The sequence below is a fragment of the Anguilla rostrata genome, chromosome 4 (assembly GCF_018555375.3).
Source record: "Anguilla rostrata isolate EN2019 chromosome 4, ASM1855537v3, whole genome shotgun sequence".
NCBI classification, from domain to species: Eukaryota; Metazoa; Chordata; class Actinopteri; order Anguilliformes; family Anguillidae; genus Anguilla; species Anguilla rostrata.
This window is the reverse complement of record NC_057936.1, coordinates 62,303,496-62,331,483: the sequence shown is the minus strand read 5'-3', so window position 1 is coordinate 62,331,483 and position 27,988 is coordinate 62,303,496.

Genomic DNA, 27,988 nt, shown 5'->3' with positions numbered 1-27,988 from the left:
GGGTCTGCCACCAACAACCATGCCACATTCAAAGTCACTTAAATCACCTTTCTTCCCCATTCTGATGCTTGGTTTGAACTTCAGCAGATCGTCTTGACCATGTCTACATGCCTAAATGCATTTAGTTGCTGCCACGTGATTGGCTGATTAGATATCTGCATTAACGGGTGCAGTTTGCAGTTGAACAGGTGGACCTAATGAAGTGGCCGGTGAGTGTATATATATATATATATATTTTTTTTTACATTTTCTTATAATAATGCAACAAGTGTCATTTCTGAATGTCACTGTCAACTTTTAAATCTTCTATCCTGCTCTCCTTTTTAAGACATATTGATTGCTCAGACATTACCTATCTATCTCAGTGTGACTTAAAGGTCAAAGCCTGAATCTATTAAAAATGGCTTCCTTTTTTCATCATTGTGAGCATTGTATGAATTCTGTAAAAATGCGATCTTAAAGAAATCCGCAGTGATAGAAGAAAAAAAAAAAACAATCAAACGTAAGTGGTTTATAGACAGATGCAGTCTGACCTTGAGTTTCGCTCTTACAAAAATGAGATTGTGCTTTTAAACATATGTTTGAAAGATAACTCAATTAGATTATACACGATGTAACAATGATTTGAAAACAGTACTATACAATCAAAGGTTATTTTAGGATACGTCAGAGCAGCGTTGGTAGAAATGCAGTAGTTTATATTATCTCTCTCTGCCCTTTGCAAATGGAGGCACTACAGTCCTTTCTGATGTCTTCCAGGCTCTGTAGTTTTTTTCTTTTCTTTTCTTTTCTCCCTTTCTTTTCTCATAATTTTATTACAATGCTGAAAGTGCACTTTTATAAAACAACAAAAACAGTATTCATGGGAAAGATTTTTTGCGGCCTAGGGCATGGCTGTAGCTTTAGGGTAAAAAGGAAAAAAAAAGATTGCTTCAAACTTTGGGAAATATTGCCAAGCCGACTGGTGTGCTGTCTATTTGATCTTTAATAAGCATTCTATCAATTGCTCCTCTCAAGCTCGCCTTGCTTTATAGGTTCAAAGATATTGCTTGGCCAAAAGTGCAGGCTCAAAGAAACATAATATTTATTTATTTATTTATTGTGTATGTGATTGGGAGGGTGGAGCTTGAGTAAGGCTCCTAAGAAACTATGGAAACATTTCACATTCATGTGCATCTTCAACCTTCCCAAGTCACTGTAGTGTTCTCCACCAGCCATAGAATATATATGAGTTATGCTACGTAGCCTAACAGCTTTGTACACCTTCTCGGTTCACTGAAGAAATGTTACGAGCAAGAGGGTAATTTGTACAAGTGTGGGACGTTGTTTAGGTAGACAACTTTGTTTTTTTTGAGTGTGTGTGTGTGCATGTGCATGTGTGTGCAAGGTTGGTAAGGTTAAACGATATCATTTTCAGAGTGTGATTATAACAGCTCATTAGTGACACAGCTCATTAACTCATTAATAATAAAGCATTAATGGTTTTTGCAATTTAATGAGCTTGAATCACATTGAGGTTGAATGGATGCATTCCAATAGTTTTTTTTTTGGGGGGGGGGGTGTTCTCCAAAGGCATCAGGGGGTTTCCAGTGTGAAGCATTTATTTATCAAAATTGTGTATTTGTGTTGGGGGGGGGGGGGGGTCATGACACTTGACCTTTGAATGTTCCATTCTGTAGTGCGCGTAGTAGAAAAGTGCAGTAGGGCATTATCAGTGGCAGTTAGGAAGGTTATGAACTGTCTTTCTCTCCTCTTTCCCCAAGCTTAATCTTACATCCTTATTGATCAGGGTTGCTTTACTGAAGCTCTTCCAGGAGGACCTACAAAAAGAGAGAGATAGAGAGAGAGAGAGAGAGAGAGATCGAACTGCAACCAGCCACCGTAACGGAGGGCTAAACAGTGAGAGAAGCTACTGCACTCACTTCAAGTTTTTTTTTTTTTTTTCCCCTGGAAACCCAAAGGGCATCTTGAATGTCAGCTCTGATCAACGGTGATGAATATGTTCATCAAATCTATGCCACAATCCCTCCAATGTCCCAGGAAGCCCGGAGGATTAAAGTCTGCCAAAGAAAAAGCCTTGAATTATATTACAGAAAACATCTTCCATCTTCATTTAGTCTCCCTCATTAGATGTAAAAGAAACAAACAAAAAAAAAAAAAAAACACAATTGTGAGTATATATTCATTTATTTAATTTTGCATTCTTTAAAACATCTCCAGGATCAATGAGCTGGGTGCTAATTGTGTCATGTGATCAACCTCTCTCAAAGCCAACCACATTTTTATTATTTTTTATTGGGGGGGTGCATGGTCATGGAAGCCACCGTAATTATTTTTTAAAATGGCATAATATTCCAAAAGGAGCACGGGAGATAATTGTAGCCCCTGAGCTTGCATGCTAAGAAGCAGATCCAGCGGCCTGACACCGCTCGAGTTTCCATGTGTAGTCATCTTTCTAAATGGCCTCTGTAGAGGGAATAGCCAAGATGAGCGCATTAATGGATGATGTCCTCTGTGACCTGCTGCAAGGCAGTGATTCCTCATAACGAGCAGCTTTGCACAAGTTCCCACAAAACCCCTAAATTGCTTTTGGTTTTTTTTTTTTCTCTCTTCTTCTTTTTCTACGTTCCACGGTCGGCACAATGGATAAAGGGCGAGCGAAAGCCTGCGTCCTGCAACCTGCAAATTGCACAGTTCACAACTGCTACCAACATGCAGTACCTGCTCTTGAAAAACAAAAAAAGAGCATCTGCAAAATGCTGTTGGTGGTTGAACGCTGAGGGCAATGACTCAGAACAACCACTGTGAGGACTGCACCTCAGTGACATCAGCCCTTTGAAGAGTCAGATTTTATTTTATTTTTTTCCCCCAAAATTCAACGTTAGTGTTCTAGAACTCCACTGCTTTCAGTTATCAGTAGTGATTGTGACATCAGCAGTAGAACGTTCAGTTAACAACAGGTCTAATCGCACATTTTGACCACACACACCTTAAAAGGGTTAAAGAAACCAATCTATTGCTGAAAATGCCATGGTCCTCGGACCTCGAGTAAGTGAAAACAAAAAAGGCAACAACAAAAAAAAAAAGAAGAATACATGAAGAAACAAAGAAGGCCAACTGTGGATGATACCCACACATCGGGATTTGTTATTGGACTGAATCAATGTTTGGCTACTCCAGCTCCCCATGGAACGGCGTCTCTCTGAACTCCTGGCATCTCCAGTCTTCAGCACATAGAAGTCCATCCAGGACTCCAGTAACACAATGCACTGTGTGTTAATATTTAGCTTATGATAGCCCTTTAAAAAAAATTTAGATGAAAATACTATTAGAAAAATGAGAAAGCAAAAAAAATTGTTCAGCTGAGACGATAAGAGAGCCACTGTTTCCCCCCTCAAGAGTTTCTGCATCAGAGACAATGTTGGACTCTTGTGGTTTAGCTCTTATATCTATCATGATGCTATAGGCCACAGTTATGCAGAATTCCTTTTTTTCGACAAGGGTACCATGAAAATAGGCAAATCGTGATACCTTGTAATTTGTAATGCAGAACGATGGTAAATGCGTTACATGAAGTATTAGTGTAAAATAGCTTCTGTCTGAATTGATTACGAATAGCTTTGAATATAATGTCTCATTACTGGAGACATAATTCCATGAATAACTTATCCAATCAGCATTGCATTGAATGCGTATGTGCTTGCAGAACAAACAAACTGGCAGCATTGAATCCAGCCATTGTCTCTGCGCTAATGCAAAATTGAGACATTATCCACAATTAAGTGTGAACAATGTATAATCTGAAAACACTGAAAAAAATAGAACTGCTGTCAATTTAATAGAAAATATTTGTGTAACAGACTCTTGACTCCGTAATGTAATCCTGTGGTATATTGCATGACCAGCCCGAGTGGTTTAGGTTTGCCGTGAATCTGCTTTTTGGAACACAAAGGCGACATCCGTATCAGCTGGCCCAGGTTGACGTTTCAGATCAAAGAGCTGGCCAGGAGAGGTGCCGGTTGGTCAGCAGGATAAAGGCTCAATGAGGTGGACTCATGCTTGGCCAACATGTCATCTCCACACAGGCACACACTCATGGTGCTACAGCCCTATCAAACTGAATGACAATTGCAGTTTGATGTTCTGATGTTGATATCTTAAAAACATATCTGCCACACACACACACACACACACTTACCCAGAATACACTACTACATTAGAATTATTGCAAATGAGAATGGCTGTGGCTTTTCAAAATTGAGTTTCATAGAAAAAAAAAAAAAAGTCTTGCGATTTTTTTTGTTTTTGCAATTTTCAACACAGATTGGGACAGCATTTCACACGGTGTGCTCCCGTGTCTCCAAAACAACTGACGAATAGAATTCCTTTCACAGGAAGTCAAGTCAATTTAATTTCAATCTTTTTATTTGTATAGCGCTTTTAACAACGGAGCTTTGTCACAAAGCAGCTTTACGGAGAACCGGCCCCCAAAGAGTAAGCCTAGGGCAACAGTGGCAAGGAAAATCTCCCTGACTGATAGCAGGAAGAGACCTTGAGCAGAACCGGACTCAGGCAAACTCAGCGTTAGTTTTTTCCATCTTTATTCAACAGCTCGGAGTGGCCTTCGGTAGCATGTGCACAATATGGTGTGTTTGTTTGACTTCATCAGGGCCCATTAGGCTCATGAACAGGCCCAGGTTGAGTGAGCAAGAGGACCTTACTGTAGGTGTGCTTTGTGCTCACAGTCAAAGCAGGCCACACCAGAGTTATTCGATTTTTAGCTTTCAAATATCTCACTCCAGATCGAGGACAGTTTCATTTATACAATTACAATATTTTGGAAATACAGCATGTACATATCACAAGGCAAAGTTACTTTCTAAAATATATTATTGTTGTTTGACTTTGCTAGCGCTGTTCTGTTTTTAATGCATCATTCCATGTTATTCTGGTAAATAACATCCAGTGTATATTACTTATTTGTGTTTATGTATGCTTTTTTTCCTGTTACGAATACAGCAGGCTGCAGTCTCTCCAAGACTGCATATGGCACTATGACATTATATGTTTTGGCAGAATTTCTACCTCTAGAATAATGACAGTCACTGCTATCCCCGTGGCTACCCCATACCGGAATTGCTACGGGACCCCAGCGTCATCAATTCCAGCAGTCTCATTGTGCACTTCGTCCTTCGTGCACCCGTATCTCACTTTCCAAATGACAACAAAAGAACGGGCATTTGTGTCACAGCGAGGGACTCTCTCCGGAAACTTCTCCCAGGAGTTATTCTCAGACCGACTGAAGTATAAACAGTTTTTAAAAAATAAAATACAATAAACAAAACGGTGGGTGCAGCGCAGAGAGCTATTTGTCAGTTTTATTTATCTCCTTAGATTTAGTGACCTTTCTCCAGCCGCCTCTGCTTTGAATAGTAAGAGCCGCGATGGCGGAGTGATTCGGTTAGCTCTCTTTTCGCGGCGCTGTGGGCCTCCTGTGCGAGTAGCCTGGAGAGGAATCACCACCGCGCGGCATGCCCTGGATGATGAATGGGCACCGGGAAAGTCAAACAGATTTGCTGAACCGGAGATATACATGCAATTCAGAAGCAGACCCAGGAGCTGAAGTGGTAGGAGACAGGGCGGAATACTGTGCGGGAAGAGGTTCTCTTTCACGTCTGTTTTACTTTTTTGTGTGTGTGTGTGTGTTAGATAACATGTTTCAGTTATTTTAATCTTTGGTTTTTTTTTTAAATTATTATTTCATCAGTTATTAAAAATAAATACATTCATTAAATAATTAAAATACGAATCTAACGTCTGGGATTACTGGCATGAAAATACCTAAAATGGGGAACATGAATAAGTCCACTCGCACCCTCAGATAAATATAGAAAATATTTTTCCTTTTTACAAATATTTTATTCATATTTTAATGTTTGCGGAATGAGATATTGTCAGACTAAATAAATCTTGTCTGGTTTACATGTCCATAGCATGATGAAATATTTATACTCTACTAAATAATTACATGCTTTCTGTAGATCTGGAATATAATGACATGGCGATGTAGATAGTTTTCCTCTGAGTCAGTATGTTTACAGGCTAATGCACTAACTGTTTTTTTTTTTTTTTTTGTGACTGTAGTTCTCAGCCACAGGATGGTTGTCTGATGAGGCCTTGGGGTTAAACATGGCTTTAGAATATTCTTTTCACTCATCCGTATCATTTACAATATGATGCAGATACAATATTACTGTATGTTGTGATTTAATTACTTGTGAGAAAGCACTGGTTGTTTACTTAGATATTAGCCAAAAGCTTGCACTGATAAAATAAATAGTTTTAGTTTAGTTTTAGTTTGGATTTATAGTATGAAGAAAAGAAAAAAAAAACATCTGTCTTGTTAGTTTTGACACAATTAAATGATGGGTGGAGTTGAGCTGGGGCTCAATATGACACACCAATAACTAAACTAGTTACAGTGAACATGCATTTTTTTTGCAAAGATTTAAGAAACAATTATTTTACTAGGTCATCTCAAATATTAACATATATACTGGAATTTTCAGAAGTGGTAGGACACAGGAAGTTTATTTTCTTGTTAAGCCAGCCATACCCAGTGAGAAAAAGCCGGAATCTAGATGTCTACAGGGCTTGAAATCTAGGTCGATAGATGTTTTGGCATAAACGGACTAAGTTAACCCCAATATAGCTCCTGTTTTACCCAGATATAGCATGTGAGCATTCTAGTCGGCTATAAAAATGTCACTTTTCAAACAAATGTGGCTGGGTTTTCAGCTGAACTCCTAGTTGCTGACCTTTCACACTGACCTTTCATCACAAATATGTTCACTGGATAAACTCGGACAATGTGATTTAGTGCATATTTCTGATCAGCCACATGCGCACTTGAGGACTGTATTGTGTTAATTCTCCTGTGATAATTTGCCTCCTGCATCCTTGTGTTTCTTTATGAATTTTTTTGGGCACCTTTGACTTCACTGTTCTGTATGATTTGAAGGGTTTACAACAACTGGACACAATCAGACGCAAGCTACTGGGTTAGCGGTCAGGCCATTGTACTGAAATGAAAGGATGAGATCACGCGATACAAGGAGATTTAAATAATCTGGTATGTTTCCCACACAGGCTGCATGGATGATCCAGTAAGCTAGTAACAACTGCTGTCAAAATCAACTATCAACGTTCAAAGTCTGGCCACTTAATCCTCACTACAGAAGAATAAAAATAAAAAGGAAAGAAAAGAAGAAAAAAAAACATGCAGAAGAGTGATGGGTTTCTTTTCTTTTTCTGTGTTTTTTATTCTTTACTTAAAACTAAAATTGCTTTTAAAAGTGGACTTCACACTGGCTTTCCAGATGGCTCAGAATTAATCATAGAGTGGATACTGGCAGCATGATGAATGGAAAGAACTAAACTTGAACCAGATGAAACAATGATGATATTAATCATTTCTTATATCTCTGACAAGACATCAAAAATGTATTGTAATGTTTAAATATTGGAACAAGCAATCTATCAGTAGCTACCACTACAAAGTCCAAACTGCATAACCAGTTCTTAAGAAAATGGATTTAAGGAAATTTGTGCATTTCACATGGAAATAATGTTGACAGCATTTGTTGGCGGTGGGCCTGTGTTGCTATCTTACCAGTGTGCTTAAGGAATGCAACATATTTTCAATTGTGATGGGCCCAAACAACAAGCAACAATGCATTTGTTTGGTTCCAAGTCGAACTGAAACCTCAGAAGCCAGAAGGGAATTTATTGTTATGTATATTTACATCATAAGTAGATGCTATCTAAACTGCCTAACTTTCATGTTGATTATTTTCCCATATGCATCTTGCCAGTCATTTCATTTTAATGGATGTAATAATATCACAGTGCTGATTTACGTCACGCCATCTGTATGCAGAATGAAACGTTAGCGGTTGGCTATCTGTGACATCCAGCAGGTAAGGCGTGGGTCTGTGACTGTCCTTGGGTAACTGAGCTGATCAGATTGCACTAAACTCTTGGCCACAACGGGGTGTCAGAAACACTGACTTATTTGAATCGGTCAACACTTGTACAGAGAAATGGGTTCGGAGAAACAAGCTGAATGACTACGGCCACTGCACCCAATTATACGGTTCATGAAACCTCGGTCTCTATCGCTAATTCTTATGGCAATTTATCGTCCAAATCGAGGCAGTGAAACACAAACGAAAACAATAACTGCAGTGAGTAACTGCAGTCAGTGACAGTGAGCATGACTGGCCCACTTGTGCTGAGCTCATTTTGACCTGGGAAAGGGTTCAATGACTAAGTGAAGCTCCATGACAAGAAGCCCGCCCCCTGCTGGAAGTACAGCGGCACCACACATGGTATCAGTGACCTTGAGCGCAGGCCACAGAGATGGTTTTACACCCCCGCAGTCTGCTGTAGAACACATGCGCTTGCGTTCCTGAATTAGCCTGTGAAGACAGAAGACACAGTGGGTAAATGTGAGCAAATGTGAATGCGAATTGTCCCACAAATTGTCTTTGAGTGCCAATTCTAAATTCCTATAATGTGTACTTCGCGGAAATAACCGTGTTGAATTGACTAGTCTTGCATCATTGAGTAGCTGCGCAAATAGCCTTTCCCCAGGTGGTAACATTTCTACTAAACAACAATTGGCGAAATTAATGCTGGCACAACAATAAAAAGAGAAATGGAAATATCGATATTACTCTGCGCAGGAAAGAGAGACAATTTTACATAACAGGAGTCCATCAAGTATCAGTGGGGTTGTGTTCAGGAATTAGACTGTGGTGGATAAAGATAATGAGGGTGAATGTGGAAATGATCTCTGAGGTAACAATTCTAAAGACCTGCAGTAAATGTTTAAAGATTTAAAGTGAACAATGTTCAAAGAGAGAAAAAGGGGGGACAAATAAAACAAGTCTCACAGTGTGTGCGCTTTGCTTGAGCAGAACTGTGGTGATAAGAGACCAGAGCAAAATGTGTAAGTCTAAACACAGCTTTATTGGCTTTCCCCTCCAAGTGCTAATTCGGCAAACTAAGAACGACAAGCTGATATCATGGCCATCAAGCTGACAAGTTCTGAGATGAAAAGATACCAATGAAAGGGGTCCAGGGGTCAGACAGTAAAGGTCGTGCCAGGTATTTCTTCCACCAGCGAACCCTGATTTCACTAATTAGTTAAACCCCCGGAGTGTAAAAATTGTAAAAAGTAGCAAATCCAGATGGTTGGAACGAAATACTGGGGAGGACTTTTACTTTCTGAACCTGGATTTTCCACCTCTGATGAAAGAGCTGTCCTCGGTGACTTTGATTGCCTCACGATCTTTGCCACAGGTATCCCAACAGGAACACATCAGCTTACCCGGCCACAGCTGGAGTTACAGTGACTGAAAAACCTCACGTGCTGAGCAGGTGACCAGCTGCTGAATGTTGCTGAATTCGGCAAACCCCCCCAAGGTGGACTGATTTGGGATCAGATTTGACGGCGTGGTTAATGACATCACAAAGTGAGAATAAAAAGGAGCACGTGTTTGAACAGCAAATGTGGATGATAATTACGATGACATCACTCAACGCTCCCGTCTGCCAAGCCTACCGGCCTGCTGATAGTATCTGTATTTATACCCATCTGGCTCTGCGATGGTCTCTTTTTTTAATGCGCGCAGACTTTCCCTAAGCCTCTCCCTGTTACAGTAAATCTCGCATCTCTCCGTCGGCCTGACTGATTGGTCCATTCTTCAGGCCCCTGTCAGTTGCCGGCGGTGAGAAGGGGTGTACGCTAGGAGTGATCCACATCTACCTGGGTGCATTCATCAACAGCCTACTCCAGAGCTGGGGGCACGGAACACATTTGTTCACCGCGCTTTTATAAATAGATACAGAAAGTTTTTCACGATTTTTTATTTTATTTTATTTTTTTTTTTACTGCAGTACAAAATGTCTCTCTCCAGAAAGTTGTTCTGAACTTCTTTGCATGAAGCGCATTCATACAATATCTGACCCAGTTAACCAACAGCCAGTCGGTTCCCCCCAATCCCCCCCTCCCCACCCCCCCTCTTCCCCCAGCGTATTAAATATACAGCAAGGTGCATTTCCTCTTAAGACATAAGATAATGTTTGTAGGCTGCGGATATACATGCTAATTCTAATTTGTGCTGTGTTCCCGAGGATTAGGATGTGCTCCAATGAGTGCTTTTGCTGGAATTTAAGGACCCAGGGATTTTCGGAGGAAGTGTAAGCTCTGTAGAGAAACCCGAGACGGATCAGTCTTTGTTAGCGCAACACGCTAACAAACAGGAGCAAAAGGGTACACATTTCTGATCTGACTCCAAGCCCCAGACTGGAGGAATTAAGGGTGCGTTGTGTATGGAAACGTTTCAGTCGGTGCGCACGCACAAAAAAAAAACCTAAATAAATAAATAAAACAAATGTCACCAAGCAGAGAGGGACAGTTGAGAGGTAAAATCCTTCTATATCTGGCTTTAGAATTATGTTTCTGCTTCTAAAGTGAGCAATGAAAAGGCCTACATCAACATTATGGTGCCCTGAAATGGGGGGTACTGTGAATAAAAAGTGCTGTAATTTCTCAAATTCTGAAACCGAAATGCTGAAAAATGCACTTAGCTAAAAGCTGAGAATGTGCAGTTTAACCACATGTGAACGGTTTGATTACAGATCTAAAATTGTGGAGTACAGATCGGAGCCCAAACAAGGACGTATACGTAGTGCTATTTTTGTGCAGCATTTCTGTCTTTCTCTCTTTTGAATTTTCATTTGATGTGAACCATGCTATGACACATAAAACAGCTCAAATGTTTTTATTTTAAATTTTTATGGCCATTAATAATTTATTGGGTTCAAATTAGGACCTTTCCTGAACTTCTGTAAGAAAGGCAAAATTAGGTCGAAAAATGGGTCAATGAAAAATATGGATGACATTTTATACGTGCAGTCATTTGACGGTCTAATAAAGAAGCATTTCACTGGTCAGTTACATTCAGGTATAAGAAAGATCAGTAAGTGTTATGCGAGGTTCTATACAGAGGTTCCCAAGGACCGGAAGACGGGACGCATTTATGATGCATCTTCACTCAAGCCTGGGTTCTTTTTTTTCTTCTTAACTTCAACTCCCCCATAAATGCATGATGTTTTTTTTTTGTTCCTCTCTTTACAACAATAGTTTAGCGTGTTCAGCGATAACCGAAATAGCCATAGTACTTATGAACAGCGCTGGAAGCGGAAAAAATTAAGTGCCAGTACTCCCCTTATTCACATGTTGGAAAGTGTATCAGCCGGTATCAGCAAACCCTTAAGTATTCAATTTGAGATTTTCAGCGAATAAATGATACTACGAGGTATTGCTTTTGTACACAATATACTGTGTGTTTATTTTGAAAAGTGACAGGTTTGAAATATTGAAATACTCAAGGCAGGTTCGTGTACGATGAAAGGTCAACAGGCCAGTAACGGAGAGCTCTGCCTAGCTGGGTGGGGCACTCCATGTTCCCAATGGACAAACACAACACAGACACAGGTAGAAGAGGAAGATAAACAGAAAGAAAATGAGAGGGCAGGTGGCAATGAATACAGTCAAGTGATTTTTAGCAGGCAAAAGTTTTAAAATCAGAAATACATAGGTTATGTTTTTTTTTTTTTTCAGGTAAAGCAATACTTTTAATAAGCATATATAAATTATTCCTGTGGATGTCCAATTTTAATTTGTTTGTTTAAGCCTGTTGGTTAAGGGTGGATCATAACTCCAATGCCCTATTCAGAAATGCACAGAATACAGCACTGTACACAGGAAATGTACTGGTACTCTACTCAGAGTGGACCAATGATATTCCGGAGATGTACGAATGAGATTAGTGGGACTGTGCATTATAAAATACAATAAGAGTACACAATGAATCCTGTTTCTCCCACTCCATTCGGAGTACAGGCACGGGCAGTTTTATTGGTTGAACAGATGCGGATACAGAATGGCCGGCTCTGCTCTTCCCTACTGTCTGTGAAAAGGATGGAAAGCGGACCTTTCAGAAGGCGGTAACACGACGTGCGGATGCTGAGTATAGGTTTGGCCCAGCCGTGCCCCTGAAATCAAGAGTGAGGTGAACAAAACGCAAAACTCAACACATTTCAGAAGAGGAAAATAAACTTTCAGCTTCAAGGTCAGCGAAAGCCTGCAAAGAAACCTGAAAGTGTATTCATTTAGCAACGCTGTGTCTCCAGCGCCTCCGTGCGGCCCACTGCTTTCCCCACCCGCTTCCTTCAAACAGACAGAGGAAAGGGTGTGTGTGTGTAGGTGTGTGTGTGTGTGTGTGTGGTTGTGTGGGTGTGTGTGTATATGTGTGTGTGTGTGTGTGTGGGTGTAGATGTGTGTGTGTGTGTGTGTGTGTGGGTGTGTGCGTATGTGTGGGTGTAGGTGGGTGTGTGTGTGTATGTGTTTGCGTGGGTGTATGTGTGTGTGTGTTTGTGTGCGTGTGTGTGCGACTGTGTGTTTGAGTCTTCATGAGAGAGTGTTAAAAATAGCAGGAATCACATTATGAAAGGATAATTACTCATCACACTGCTATTTCCAATGTCCATGTCACTGGGTGATCCCTTAAGTAGTTTGTGCTTGAATAAATATGATTAAAAGATTTAGACAAAATAACTTGTTTGTGAGCACGGATTCATTGGCTTTGAAAGAGGACAAATTCAACGTATACTGTATGCATATAGTGCCATGAAATAGTGTATATCGACATTTAAATTGTAATTCATTAGCATGCTCGTCTCCTCGCTGCCTTCTTGGAAAGAGATAAAACGTTATCTTTTTGCTCCACGCTCATCTCTCGACAGCTTTGTTTCTCCAGCTGAAAACTTGATCTTGTTTGCACTTGTACTTCCAGCTCATTTGAGCTGTTGCCCGGAAGGTTTCAGAACGTGTTTGGCTAGAGGCACACACCCATGCCAATAAATACATCACAAACATTCCTCACTTCATTATTAATATGCTAATTTTGCGCTCTGGGGCGAGAGAGAGAGAGAGAGAGAGAGAGAGAGATTGGACTAAATAGTCAACATCAAGCCAAATCTCACTCTCTTTCTTTCTCTCTCTTTCTCCATCAAACTTGGATGAGGTTACTGAACATCTTCCAGTGTTGCAAATCCTCTTAGCGTCCTCCTTGCTGTTCTTCTTTCTACAGCGATTAAACTCGCTTTAAGCTCTTTTGAGGTTTGTCCGCAGGTACAATGCTGCTTCTGTGGATGGGTGAGGTAACACCCCATCTGATACAGGGGTGTATTGTCAGAGTCTCAGGCCCATCTGGGTCTTTCCTCATTGCTCTTGTTTCTGTCTGTGGATTCGATTCAATGGATAATAGCCGTAGCCTATGCGACATAGCCTAGAGAGGGAAGAGTATCAATGCCTTTTCTTCTTCCTGTGCTTTTTGGACTGATTTCACTGGAAGTGTCCCTAACTGAACTGGAAACTATCCCTGAATGATCTGGTAACCAATGGCAGACCTCCATAATTTAAATAACCTAGCAACCTATTTTTATCCACTATATGGTCTCTCTTTCTTTAAATTCTCAGTACAACTGGATACACTGCCTTTTTGATTTATGTTTCATTGTGATAAAAAAAAAAAAAAAGGTTTATTTTGGCAGGTGCACAGACCTGCAGTTGGTAAGCTGCTTCCCGGTTTTTTCAACGTTCTCATTTTTTAACATTCATTTGAAAAAAAAAAAAAAATGTTATATGATTGGTAGCTTTATTGTCGTCTAGAGATGAAGGTGCAGGAAGATTGATTGGAATTATTTTGCAAGCACACAACTCTTTTGCTCTGGGGTAACCTTAAATTGGTTTTAATTTTCTTTGTTGTTTTTTTTCTTGTTTGTATCAGTACAAACATGTAGTGCCACTTAGTTAATTTAGAGTCAAGGAGTAAGATTAAAGAGAAATCAAACTACTGTTATTGTGTGAACAGTCAATTCTGTAATTAACAACAAGGCTCAGTCATTTTGCCAAACATTATAACAAAATGACTTCAGTAATGTCTCTTATTTATATGACAGACTGGCTAGATTATGGAAGAATAAACAAACCAAAAACTCATAAATTAGGTATGCTCATATTTCCAATCAGTGCATGCTTTGCTTGTTTTTACTCAGCTCATATAGTATTTGTTTGAAAGCTGTGTCCCTGAATACTATCTGAAATTAAAATTGAATAACATTTACTGGTTCACCTTGATGCTGCTGCATAAGGCAGAAACATGACTCAAGTAAGGGAATATTTACCCACTAATATTGTGACGTATTCATTAGTCTATAGTGCATAACATATATGTATTCATTTTCTGTGCAGGTGTCCATAAGCAGACCACAATGCACCACACACTTTTTTTGCATATTACCCATCCATGCTACTGAACTTTGCTGCAGAGGAAGAAGACATGCTATGTTTGAGAAAGACTGCAATGGCTGTGCCTCGATCTGCTTGGAAGTGAACCAGCAACACTTTATTCTAAAGCCCTATTCTTCATTCAACACCGTGCACTGCCAGAGAATATACAGGCCTAAATTAAAGAGAGCAAGCTGGCATCTTAAGGCAAGCCTGTCTGACACGGCTCATAGGAACTCAGAACAACATTGTCTTTCCAAGGTAAACAACACAAGCGTTCGTTTTGATTAGTTGCTTTAAGGTTTGGATTTATACCCTCTGGTCTTTCTGACGGTCTCTCATTCTCAAGTTTGTATGCAATGAGGAGCACCCGTACACATCCAAAGAGAAATCAAAAAGTCAAATTAGAGTACCAACACTACAGACTGGATAGGTCATGCATCCACAGGTCAAAAAAAGGTCAATTTTCTCCCCTTGCTAGTGATGAGAATGCAATTGCCTAAGGACAGACCATGGCACACCAAAATGTATCAGACTGCTTAATTCTTGTGAAATCCCCTGCCCTGGGCATGTCGAAGTGTCCCTGAGCAAGACACCTAACCCCTAATTGCTCCCAACGAGCTGATTGGTACCTTGCATGGCAGCCTTTCACCGTTGGTGTGTGTGTGTGTGTGTGTGTGTGTGTGTGAATGGGTGAACGAGAGGCATCAATTGTACAGCACTTTGGATAAAAGCGCTATATAAATGCAGTCCATTTACCATTTACCATGAAATAAGCTTGTAGTCCATCACAAGATTATTAGTATTGCATTTATTAATTAAAAATAAGTTATTCAGAACAACAATTTCTGTCAAGTTACAACGTTCTGAACAAAACAAGCTGTTAAAATACTTTGACATATCCTCTAAAATATTTCTTACTGAAAGAAAAAAAATAAGTCAGTAAGGATAAATAAATCGACAACAGATGTTGTAGATGTTGGTATTCGCTTTATTCTTTTTTCCAGTGTCCTCTGCTGTCAGAAACGATAAAATAATGGGCGTAAATATGAGTCTGAGAGTATTTTGCCTGCAATACCTCTGGTAATAAAACAAATAGAACAACACATATTGGAGTAGACAAGTATTCTGCCAGACATTTTCAAATTAGCTTTCACGACAGGCGTCTGTGTCAAATACATCATGCAGTGTGTCTCGAAAAATTACACCGCATGCCAGCAAATACTGATACGGACGAGGTAAGCTGACATTAGACATTAATCATTGTTTGGGAAATAGGGCATAGGCTATCAGTCCCGCAGGCCGTAGGTGAAAGGTAAGCAGAACTTTGGTGCACTGGAGAGATGAAATGGAACAAACTCACCTCCAATTACGGTAACACCACACATGTCCAAGTGCACATGTTTTACTGTGGAGAAAAGACACAGTCGTGTCCACGGTAAAGTGTTCAACTCTAACATATTTCCTGTGTATCCCATGGGATAAATATATAGTGTCATTTATTTTCTGATATGGATTTAAAAATGTATTTGATATTATCTCAAATGTGTATATAGTGTAGTGTAGAGAGATACACACTGTGTATGTGGAGATATAACTGGGTTATGGAGGCCAACGTTTATCCCAGCTGACTGGCTTTGCAGCATGTTTGAAATGCATATTTATTTAACTTCACAGCTCCGTCGTCTCCTTTCAAGATATAATGAAAATTTCTTGCCTTTTAACTAAATTTCACAGAAACAGCTGGGGTGAGAGCCAAGATACAGATCTGCAAGGTGGAGATCACAGATGTAAAATATGTACCAGTTCACTTTTGTTTGTGAGAATAATAATTGGCAGCAGATAAAAGTTAAAATTTTTTACAGGAAAGGCACTTCTGTTGGGAGTTGGAACATTGTTAGATAAACGTATTGGTCACATGTCTATGTGTATGGTAATATTAAAGCAAAGCAAATCACATATGCCTCTGTCATTTGCTCTATTCTGATGCGCTGTGTGGCCCCTGAGGTTTATTGGATACTTATGTTATGGCCTACTGGATTTGAATGTGTAGGGCCTCATATTTTCCATTTTGTGGGGGAAATTGCAGATGGAAACATGGAATTGGGTTAAAATGCAGAATTCATACATGAACGTGGAATGCCACTGAATTCTGAGATCTTTTGGGGAAATTATTTCACAAAAGTAATTTGGTACTGTTTGAGTATTTGATCATCTGAGTGAGCCCGAGTGTGATCCTCTAATGCAAAAACGTGACTTAGCAAAGGATTCTGTAACGGCATGCGAGTCCAGTATCCCGTATGTAAAAAGAGTTTGAAGACCACCACCTTAATCAACCCCATCACATCCGTGTGGACCTTCACGCCATATGGGATCCAGAAGATGGGCAATCGGAAGTCAGTCAGCAAAAGAAATAAAAATAAAATAAAATAAAAATAGCAAAATGTGCAATGTGCTGATGTGAGTGGATAAAAAAAATTGGTGATGTTTTCATGAACTGACAGGTGATAAGTGTGTCACCTGCTCGCCATTCACTCACAGCAAAGAGAGAGAGACCCGAATGATTTTTAAAATGATTAAATGATTGCACATTTTTATCAATACACGCTGTGCTCTTCTTCCAGTACTGCCTGGTTTCTATTATGGAGACCCTGAGATAAGATGTACGACAGCTTTTTGGAGTGCATATTGCTTATGTCCCAGGAACCCTGGGGAAAATAATACAGGCTGACTGTCAGGTGAATTGGAAGGGAAATTATTACAAAATAATAATAAGAAAAAGAAAACATGATGATGTACGTTCCCTCCTGCCTGCATCCTGGGCTTATTCGATTATTTATTTTGGCTTTCCGTATAATTTACTTGCACTTCATTCAAATTTCCAAGAAACGATATGGATTTTGATTAGAATAAGAAAGGCCTTTTCGTAATGGGTACATACTCATTATTCTCGGTTTATCAGTGGACCGCCTTAACACGAGCGAGAGAGCAGAGCGTACATTTAACACGGTATTATGCATGTATGCTGTTGGATGTTTACCGAGGTAAATCAGGATAAGTTCCTTGCTCCAGGTTAAGAAGGGAATGCCGGTGGGGTCTTAACCACCAGCAGCATCCGGCAAACTGAGATTAACCCCTAAACCCCTGGGGCGTACATAACCGCAAAAAGAAAGACCGTATTACCAGTGGCCCTGTTGATGGCGCTCTTCTGGCCTGGCCCCCCTGTCCGTACCCCTGTTTGCCGGTGGCCTGTTTGACTCCGGTGGAGGGCTAATGGGTCCGAGTCGCAGCTGAGCGAGCGTCAGCCAATTCGCCACGACTGAGGTCTGTTTGGCTGCGATCAAAGCCTTTACACAGGCGTTTGCAGATGGCTCCTGTCCACTGTACTCAAGGGCTCAAAATAAACCAACAAAGCGCCACCCCCCCCACCCCCCCACCCCGCCCCCTCACCTCCCCCTACCCAGGTTTGGCCAACACAACTGGCTCAGGATGGCCAGGGCAGTGAAGCATCGTGGGATGGCTTCTGGTGACTCTGGGTTCTGGCCTAACTGCAAGCACACAGTAAAACGTTTTTAATCGACTCTTACAGAGTACATATGGTCCATATTGGACCTGTATGTACTCTGTTAGTGTATAATTAACACTGGGCATTTTATATGTTACTGTCCAGGGTGAAATGACATGTTTCCCCGGACTTGCTTAGGTTATTTCAGAAAGGAGGCTTTTGCATCCTAATGTGGTGCAACGATGTAAAATATGGTATTCTGCTTTCGCAGCAAAATGGCAGAGCGCTCATCCCTTTAAAACAAGAATTTTAGCACAGATTTCTGTGAGGAGACAAATAATTACATGCACATAATGTAAGGCATAGTTTATAATGGTCCACACATTGTTCTCTATATGAGAGGTGTACAGACATGGTTGAATAAGTACAGAGAATTACTGGTTCACTTCTTCACCACCTAACCTGTATTCATTCAGTAACTATCCTGCAGTATAAACATGCAATATGTTACATGCAATTTTCACTGATTTAAAAGCACTAAAGCAAACATTTATTGAAATCTAATTATCCAGTAATCAAATAAATCTTTAAACAATAAAGCATAGTCTTTGTGACCTTCATAATAAAGGTGGAATATTTATTGAATCATTTTAGCCTCATATTGTAACCTTTAACCTGTTTACTTCTGTGTAAAGACAGATTGGAAGCTACCGGCATACAATGATTGGTTAGTGTGGCTTAATGGAGTGGAGTCACGTCCTTGTTATTCTCTTAAATTGCATAAACAGGTCACTACTGACGTTTTCAGAATTAAAAATGAAACGATCTTTCCCTTCGCACAAAGCTCTCTCACTGGCCACGCAGGGCCAGTTGAGCAAGCGTTGACGTTTGGGTCTGGGCGTGACTTCGTTTGAGCGCAAAACACGCTAATTAAATTAGCAGGCTAGGACGCGCGGTTTTTACACCCGCGAGCGGCGTGCGCGCGGGGAACATTCACGGAAGAAGAGCGCCGTCGGTTTTCGCGGCTCGCCCTGCGCGAGTTCCCTCGGAGCGCGGCGGTCGACGGAAACGGCGTCGCGGCGGCGAAGGCGTCCGTCAGAAGCGAGATTTTAAAACCGCGCGCCGCGGCCAATCGCCAACTCGGAGCAGCGCCCGCCATTTAGCGCCCGCCATTTCCTCCCCAAGCGCTTCCGCGGTTTATCACAGGCTGTTTTAGAGTGGGGCTCGCTGCTTGCAGTGGGGGTGGGGTGGCTGGTGTTGATTGGTTTTTGGCTCGCAATAACTGCAACTTCATTAAAATAATTGGTGTAATTAAGTATGGTTGAAAAATTTATTTTTTTTAAATCAAGTGTGGTACGGCAGACGATGTGGCCCCACCTGGTAACCTTGGTGATGCTGAAAACGATTCTTACTTACTCCAGGCATAATTAGACAGCTTGGGTCCTTATTGTAAGCATCCCCTTACTCCTCCGACCGCCCGAGCGGCCATTTGGCCGAGCCGCTGCAGCCCAGCCGCGTTGCAGCATAAAGCCGCTCACCCTCCCTGTGCGATTGAATGCTCAGGTTCGCTAAACGCAAGGTTGTGAAGAGGCCGCCCCGGCGAGAATTCTTTCCCAACCTGAACTGAACCGCTTTTGCCTCGCCAACGCAGACCTCCGGACAATGGCGTGGCTGGGACTTGCACGTCATGGTGAGGCTTAAGCTTTTGTACGTCGCTTTGGATAAAGGCGTCTGCTAAATAAATGTCACGTGATGTAATGTAAGTCCTCGGCAACGGAGAGTGCATCGGTCCTTGGAGAGAACAGCACGTTCTTGGTGATGGAGAGAACGGCAGTTCTTGGCGACAGAGAGAGCAGTGGTATTTGGCAATGGACAGAGCGGCAGTCCTTGGTGTTGGAGAGATCAGCAGTCATTTCTGTTGGAGAGAGCAGGGGGACTTGGTGTTGGAGAGATCAGCGGTCCTTTGCAAAAGAGAGGGCAGTGGTCCTTGTCATGTCTGTAGTGGTCATACCCCCCCCGCACCCCCACCACCCCCACCCCCACCTCCCCCCCTCGGGGGCCAACCCTGCGGTCATTTTTGGCTGGATGGGTACAGTCCGATCCCATCACCGCACCGTCCTGTACCTCATAATGAGTGACAGGGCCCTCCGACCGAGGAGGAGATTACCCGATGTGTGAAAGGCTGCTGTCAGGCCCTGATCGTCTCCATGTCATTACCAGTGATGACGAACAGCAGCAGCTCCCAGAGATCACCCGGCCCCGTGCACACAAAAGGCCCTGAAAGAAGCTCATCTCATCTGCAGCGTGCTTCCTTCTCCTGGGGAACTTTATTTTTTCTAATAATACCACATTCACATTTTGTATCTTTTGTTTTAAATTTGTAAGGTTACATTCAATTAATTTATTTACCCTCAAATTTCATTACCAACAGACTGACAACTACATCAAATATTGCAATTTTTCTTTAACAGCTGACTTCTAAATTGTACATAATAATAATAATAATAATAATAATAATAATAATAATAATAATAATAACATGTGAATCAAATGATGTCAGAGTGAACAGAACATGCTTATTAAGTCAAGGCTGCACTTCAATAATCTTTAATAATCAAACCGATGTGGCGTCCTGTCCCAAAACAAATTGTCCTGTCCCTTGCTGATTGATGATGTGATGAGTAGTGTAACCAGGGCAACACAGGCAGTCCGTCACACTTGTACAGTATATCCATCCGTTTACCATCTCCAGCTGTGGAAGCCCTGCAAATGCACATTTTTGTTTCCATGTTTTTAGGATCTTCAGAAAAAAATATGTATACCCATATATTTCAAATACAAGAAATATCAGATCCCTATCTTATTGATTCGATAAAATAACAGTGCTTGAGTAATAACATAGTAGAGAAAAGACTGGGAATAGAAGCTGGTAATTAGACATCTTGGGATGCAATGATGCTGCAAAGAGCCTAACCTGCTGTATTTGGTGGAAAAAAGCCTTTTTCTCACAGCAAAAAATAAATAAATAAAAGTGAGGAAAAAGGAAGAGCAAGCAAAAAGCATGACAGTTTAAGGAGTTCATGAGGGCTTCTGAATTTGGGACGGCACGCATACAGCATTATGAATGGCCATAGATCAAGCTCAGATTCCAGCGTATGTTTTGTCCAGAGAACTGCAAACGGAGCAGTGCGTTTGCCAGAAAGCTACCAGGTGTGTGATAAGGCCAACCCAAGCACAACCAATCATGGCACAAGCAACAAGATATATTTGAAATGATAAGCTGTCTCTATTTTTTTTTTTTTTTTTTTTTGTAAATGGATATGCGTAGTGAAACACCCACACAACAGTGCCCCATTAGAATTCACCTGCTGTATTTAAACAGCCTTGGTCTTACAGACCAATACCTGGTTTAATGCAAAATATCAAACATTCTGGACACTCCTGCCGCTGGGCTCAGAGGTGCCCGGTCCTGCATTATTCATGTGAGGGCGGAAGTGTCCTGAATGTTAGATATCTCGCATTAAACCAGGTATTGGTCTGTATGACCAAGGCTCTTTATGAACACCAGATGAATCTTAATGGCAGATTACTGTGTGAGAGTTTTATTTTTAAATTTTTTATTTTTTTATTTTACGACAACAACATCCGCTTAGGGGAAGAAAAAAAAAAAAAAGAAACAGAAAGAGACTTTTAATTTCAATTGTATATCTCCACTTGCTTGTGCATTAACTGTGACTTGCATTCTGAGACGGCTTGGCCATTTGCCCACTGAGGCTGGAAGCAAGGAGTCAGTTCATTGAGTCAGTGTGCAAATTGGCAGGGCTTCTCCCTGCCTGTGAGTGCTGGTCACAGATGTCAGAATGACTTAAATGCGCTGTTACATACACATGGCTCTGCACTGTAAATCTGTAAACTTCATGGGAAAAAAAAGACGCTGAGGCATAAGACAAAAACTAAACAGGTACTTTTTTTTAAGTCACCCTGCTCTATGTGGCAAACAGACTCATAGAGCTCCATTGTGTTATTTTTTCAGAGTGGCCTTGTAATAGAGGGCTTTGCTCTCAATTGGCCTCTCCCAGGTCAAAGAAATCTCTATCTATCTATACTCAAATTGGGGGAAAGGTCAGTCCCACACTGAATACAGGAACAACGAGAGTATATTTAATATGAATATGTGTGTGGACGGGATATTGATAGAAATGCTGTTGAGCTGGGAAGGGCTCCAATTGGCTGACTGGTCCCCAGAAAAAAACGGCCATATCAGGGCAGTCTGACAATCAAGACTCAAACTTTAAATTATCTTCATTACATTGTCTTAATTACCTGCTGAGGAAAGTAGATGAAATAAAATGCCGTGAGCTTGTACAGGTTTGGACGGCCTTATGAGCGAACAAGATACTTCAAATTAGGTTCAGCGCTGGCCCCTCGATCTCAGCCTGTGTTGCTCTAATTGAGGAAGAATGAACGATAGCAGAGGTGAAGGCAAAGTTGTCTGTGTCACTCGCATTGGTGGTGACACACTTTTAATGGATTTTAATTGAACGCAACACCCCAGGAAGGCTGTGATAGAGATACAAAGAGATAAACAGACAGACAACATATAGATAGATAGATAGATAGATAGATAGATAGATAGGTGTATGTATGGACTTATTCTACATCCAACATACAGGTGCAAACATATTGCGAGAGAGCAGGAAAAAACGCCTGCTGTCCCCAAATAATTGGGGACAGCAGTGACGATGTTCCAGGGCAAGTTGACTTTCATGAAAAAGTGCATTCAGATGACTGAGCAACTCTTATGTTGATTAAGGTGCGCTACAAGCTGTGTAGCAGAGGGGACATCATCATCTGTTACCGTTACCTGCTCTGCTGTCGCTGCTTCTGAGTAACACAACATTGCATTATTCAGGAGAATAGAAAGTGCTTGAATGGCAGTTTTCTCTTGGGGAAACTGATGAATCTGACGACTTGGGGATTTAAATGGCAGAAAGATAAGCTTAGCAAAAAATAAATAAATAATCATTTTTAAATCAAGGATCACAGCCTTGTTTGCTCAGCAAGTTAATTTCTTTTGCATAAAACAGTGAATATTTCATTCATAATGCCAAACCCTGTCATGATTTCTTAAGTGATGGCATTAGATGAGACTGGTGAACATTCAAATAAAAAAAAATGTAAATACAAAATATAATACTCGTCATGTACAACATATGGTTTAGAATTCTATCCCTACCCCCACCTTTCTTTGTGTGACTATGCAACTCTGAACAGTACTGTCCAACCTGCCAGGTGACTCCCTCCAGGAAAAGGCAATCGCTACATGTTACCACTAGATGGCGAACAATGCAATCACCAGGGGCTAATACAGCAGTGAATTACTTGCTCTTTCTTCATAAGCATGTACAAGTACAATGTCATATAAACACAAACATTTAAAAACTAATGCATAAATAAATGACTGAATACACAAAACATTTAAAAAATATTTTCAGTATCGTTATTTATGCATGAAGGCTGAATTTAACGATATTTTGACCTAATGGTTCTCATTACATCAAATGACAATTCATTACAGCCACTTAAGCATGCCCATTAAGCAAAATTGATAATGCATGAGCTCTTTCCAATCAATTAAAAACAATTATGTTAATTTTGAAGTTAGCAGAAATGCACACGCAAATTGCCGTTGCAGTCACTCAGATGGTTTATGGCTGGGCCTTGGGCAGGGGCATAGTGAGGTGATGGCATTCTCTCCATTTTATAATGTGAGCTCATTCAGTGTGCTCATCCTTCCCCAAACCTGTTTCCCACAATGCAACATTAATGGAGTCTTAGACCTCAAACACCCTTGTTTTCTCCTGGATTCTTCCCAAGAATCCTTAAAAAATCTGTTCACTAAATAATTACATCTCATTCCTTTCTTATGCTACACTTTCCTCTTTCTATCACTTTGGTACTGGTCAATACTTGTCAGATCTGTCCATAACACAGTGTTCCTGAACAAAGTTTTTTTTTTTTTTTTTTTTTTTTAATCCATCCTGCATCTTGAGGTTATGCGTGTATCTTCTCTTTATGGTAGTCTCTGACACATCTCTGCCTGCATCCTGGATGGTGAACTTGATCTGGCTGACAGTTGAAAAGGGGGGTTTTTCTTCACAATTGAAAGTACTCTTCAGGTCATCCACTGCAGAGGCTTTCTGATGTCTACCAAGTTGTTTGCTGCTGCTGAGCGCGCACCAGTACAGTCGTGCTTCCTAGCAATGTATCAAACGATTGATTCTGGCTCTCCCGCTGTTTTCAGTAGGTCTCTGATCAATGTATTCTGATTTTTAAGTCTCATAATCACCTGCTTTGCTGGCATTGACACTTCTTTGGTCAAACACTTCTTTTGGTCAAACTCCAAACGCAAATTCCACAACTAGAATTACCTCTAGAAATGTTATTGCTTTGCTTGTGCATGAATTAATGCTGCAGCAACACACAGCTGGCCAAGAAACAGCTGAGTAGACAATTGTCCAATTACTTTTGCTTCTTTAAACAACTATGCATGAAAACGGCTGTATATGGATGTGAATAACCTCAAATCAATGCTGACTATCTACGCGTTAACCTCATATTCATTGTTTTATTTCAAATCCAATGACAAGACTTACCTGCTTTTGACAGTTACACCTCATGCATGCGTGTCCCATGATCCTCTGTCCTATTTCAAACAGATAAGGAACAACAAATAAGAAGGTCCCAGGTTCAGATAACAGCTGGGGCCTTTTTGTGTGGAGTTTGGGTTTCCTCCTGGAGGCCAAAGACATGCAGGTAGACTAATTGGAGTCTCCTAGGTATGAGTGTGTGAGCGAATGGTGTGTATGCCCTGGAATGCAATGGTGTCATGTCCTGGTCATCCCTGCCTCTCACTCAATGCATGCTGGGATAGGTTCCTGTCCCCCCATAGAAAATGGATGGATAAGGAACACATGCATGAGCAGACACAATGTAGCTGTTTCTTTTATCTAGCATTATAATTTATGTCAATACAATCAGAGCAGTCTATTAGTTCACTGATTAACTAATCCATTCATTATATGACCCAGAAAATATTATTACATATTCATTTGTGTACCGTTTATTTATTTATTTAATCTTTTTTATCTTCCCATAATCAATTCTGTTTGTTCTGTGATGTATAAAACGCTCGGAGGCAATGCTATTTTCAAAAGCACTAAATAAAATTAAATTTGATTGATTTTAAATTCTGTCATTTTTGACATCACCATGTCAGTTTATGATGCTGCTGCTAGAGCATTCACCCCACCCATTTTTCTGCAGTGCCTATGGATTGGTGGGAGGTGGGGATTGACAGAAGGATTACCTTTACAAGTGCAACTATCTCTGAATTAGTAATACATAATTTGCATACTCATTGCATTAAAGCAAAATGATTACTGCTGACAGCTCATACCATGGAAACTTAAGTGTGGTGTGTCATTTTTGCCCTTGGTCAGATTTATTTGGCACTTTGTCAGCTATAGAGAAGTTTTAGTCTAGATAATTCAGTTCATCAAAACTCACATGTCAATGGGGTTCAGGGCAAGGGGATGGCTGACATTTTTTAATCAGGAAGTTTGTTTTTTTTTCTTCTGCAGTTAATGAGATGCTCAGTGCAACCACTGTGTGATTTTAGTCATATATTTGAGGAACACATTCATACGAGACTTATTTATTTTTTAAATTTAATTGCTGGACTTTCGTTGAAGTATAAGGATGGGGAACAACAAGCAGCAACAACACGCACGCACGCACGCACACACACAACACACACTCAAACGCACACAAACACAGTACCAAAAATTCCATCACTCCCATTTCCTTTTCAATAAGCTCCAGCAGATGTTGCATTTGGTGAATATCGCAAAGAATTCTTAACTCGTAAACAAGGTCTTTCCTGTCCCATTATTTATTTATTTTATTTTATTTTATTTATTCTGTGTACCCTATGTGGGGAATGCATTTGAGAAAGGGGATACATTTTGAAATGTAATCATGAAAAGGTCATGGGGGCTGGAATTGATTCCTGTTTTAAATCTGTCAGCCAACCGACATTGAGCAATCTCTTTTTCTCATCTAAGGCTCTGAATTACATGGCAATTAGTTCCACTTAGCAAGGCTAATTTCTCAATATAGGCCTCCCATAATTATATGTGTTGATGAAATGAGTTCTAAGATTCAGATGTGGGTTGCAGTAAAACACAAAAAATAGCGAGAGAGAGAGAGAGAGAGAGAGAGAGAGAGATGGAAGATGCAGCTGCTTTTTAATTTTGCAAAACACAAAAATGTTGTTTTCATGTTTATTTTCCAGAACATTGCATTCACATAATTTCTATTAGATAGGTGTCAATCTAAACAGAGCTATAAATATGTAATGTTGCACAAAACGGACAATGCTAATATGCCAAGAAGGTAAGATAAGAGGTTACTTCTGAGATAAAAATATACAGTTACGGATGAAGGATGTTGGAATAATGAACGGTTTTGGATTTTGCAGAAATGTCTGAAACTATTTGAAATCTAACATGTTCTACAGCGTTTAGAAAGCCTTGTACTGTTAAGCACACCATTACCATAATCCTAATTATAAAGGTCAAAGCGAGGTTATTGCTTTGTTTTTTTGACATGACAAAAGATTTGAAACGACTGTCTGGGATGTTGGCCTGATGACCACAGATGCCCCTCCAACACTCTCACTGCTGGAATGCACAGCAAGTTGTTTGGAATTTGCTGCACAGCAATATCTCTGGTGAAGAAAAAGAAACTATATATATATATATATATATACACACACATAAAACAGTGAGTCACCCATGCATAATCTGACGGGTTCCACGCTGCGGGGAGTGTTCCCGGCGTTGCGTTTTTCCGGGCTGGTGCGCGCGGAGTACCTCAGTTCATTAAACGCCAGCGCCCCGTTCATTTCCCCCACCCGGCGCCCCCCCCCCCCCCCACCCGGAGTTTATTTATGGGTAACGAGCGCTGGAAGTTCCCCGGCCTCCTCTCGGGAGCGGGGGGGGGGGGGCGGTGCGTGAGGAGTCATTACGGCCGTCAGAGCGGCGCATCCATCCTGGGTCTCTGAGCGCCGCCGCGGCGGGGAAGCGCGGCCGCGTTAGGCCGCAGCCGCACGCCGCGCCCGTGATTTCCCAGTTCGCCGCTCTGCGACAACGGGAGCAATAAAACAGCGTCAACTGCGAGGACAGCCCGAGCAACCTCTGAACAGCAACAATAACTGCAGTGTAAAGCTGTATTTCACCGTATTGAATGCCCCCTTTCATACGCTATTTCGGCTAAAAGTAACTTGAAACAGCCAGTAGTGCAGTATTTAGTCAACGTTTGTTCTTAAAAAAATGTAAAAAAAAAAAGAATAAAAAACTTATTTGGGTAAGTTCGTTTTACTGATTGCTGAACTCACTGTGTTTAGCTTTTAAGCTTTTAAGTCATGTAGCTTTAAAAAAAAGGTTCAATTAGTTTAGCAAAAGCAACAGTAGCAATTGAACAACGGCCCTACAACAAATGACAGAAACAGTGACAGTGGCAGCAACAAATGGAAACAGAGCAACACTAATGACAACAGCAATAGCGACATCACCTACAAGTTAGCCTACAGGCGGGCAACAGCGATGCTGTCCAAAGAAATTAAAAAAAAAAAAATTTAAAAGTCTATAATAGTTATCTATCTAGCCAGCTAATGTTGATAATGGGGCAAACGTGTAATCAATTCACTGCACCAGGCACCAATGTTGCTACTTAAGCATATTCAAGCAATTGCAGAACCTGGTGCTATCAAAGTACTGGGAACCAGCTAAGTGCTAGTTATTTTTATCTACATAGTGGTGTCCAATTAACACCGCCAGGAAAAAATAAAATAAAATATCCTTCCACAATTTACCTTCCAGTAGCAATGAACTTAAAAATGATGTCAAGGCCAAACTTTAGGGTTGAATTGAAAACCTATAGCAACTTCCATGTCCATGAACTCAGAAAGGGGAGAATAAGAGTACTACTACGGCTAC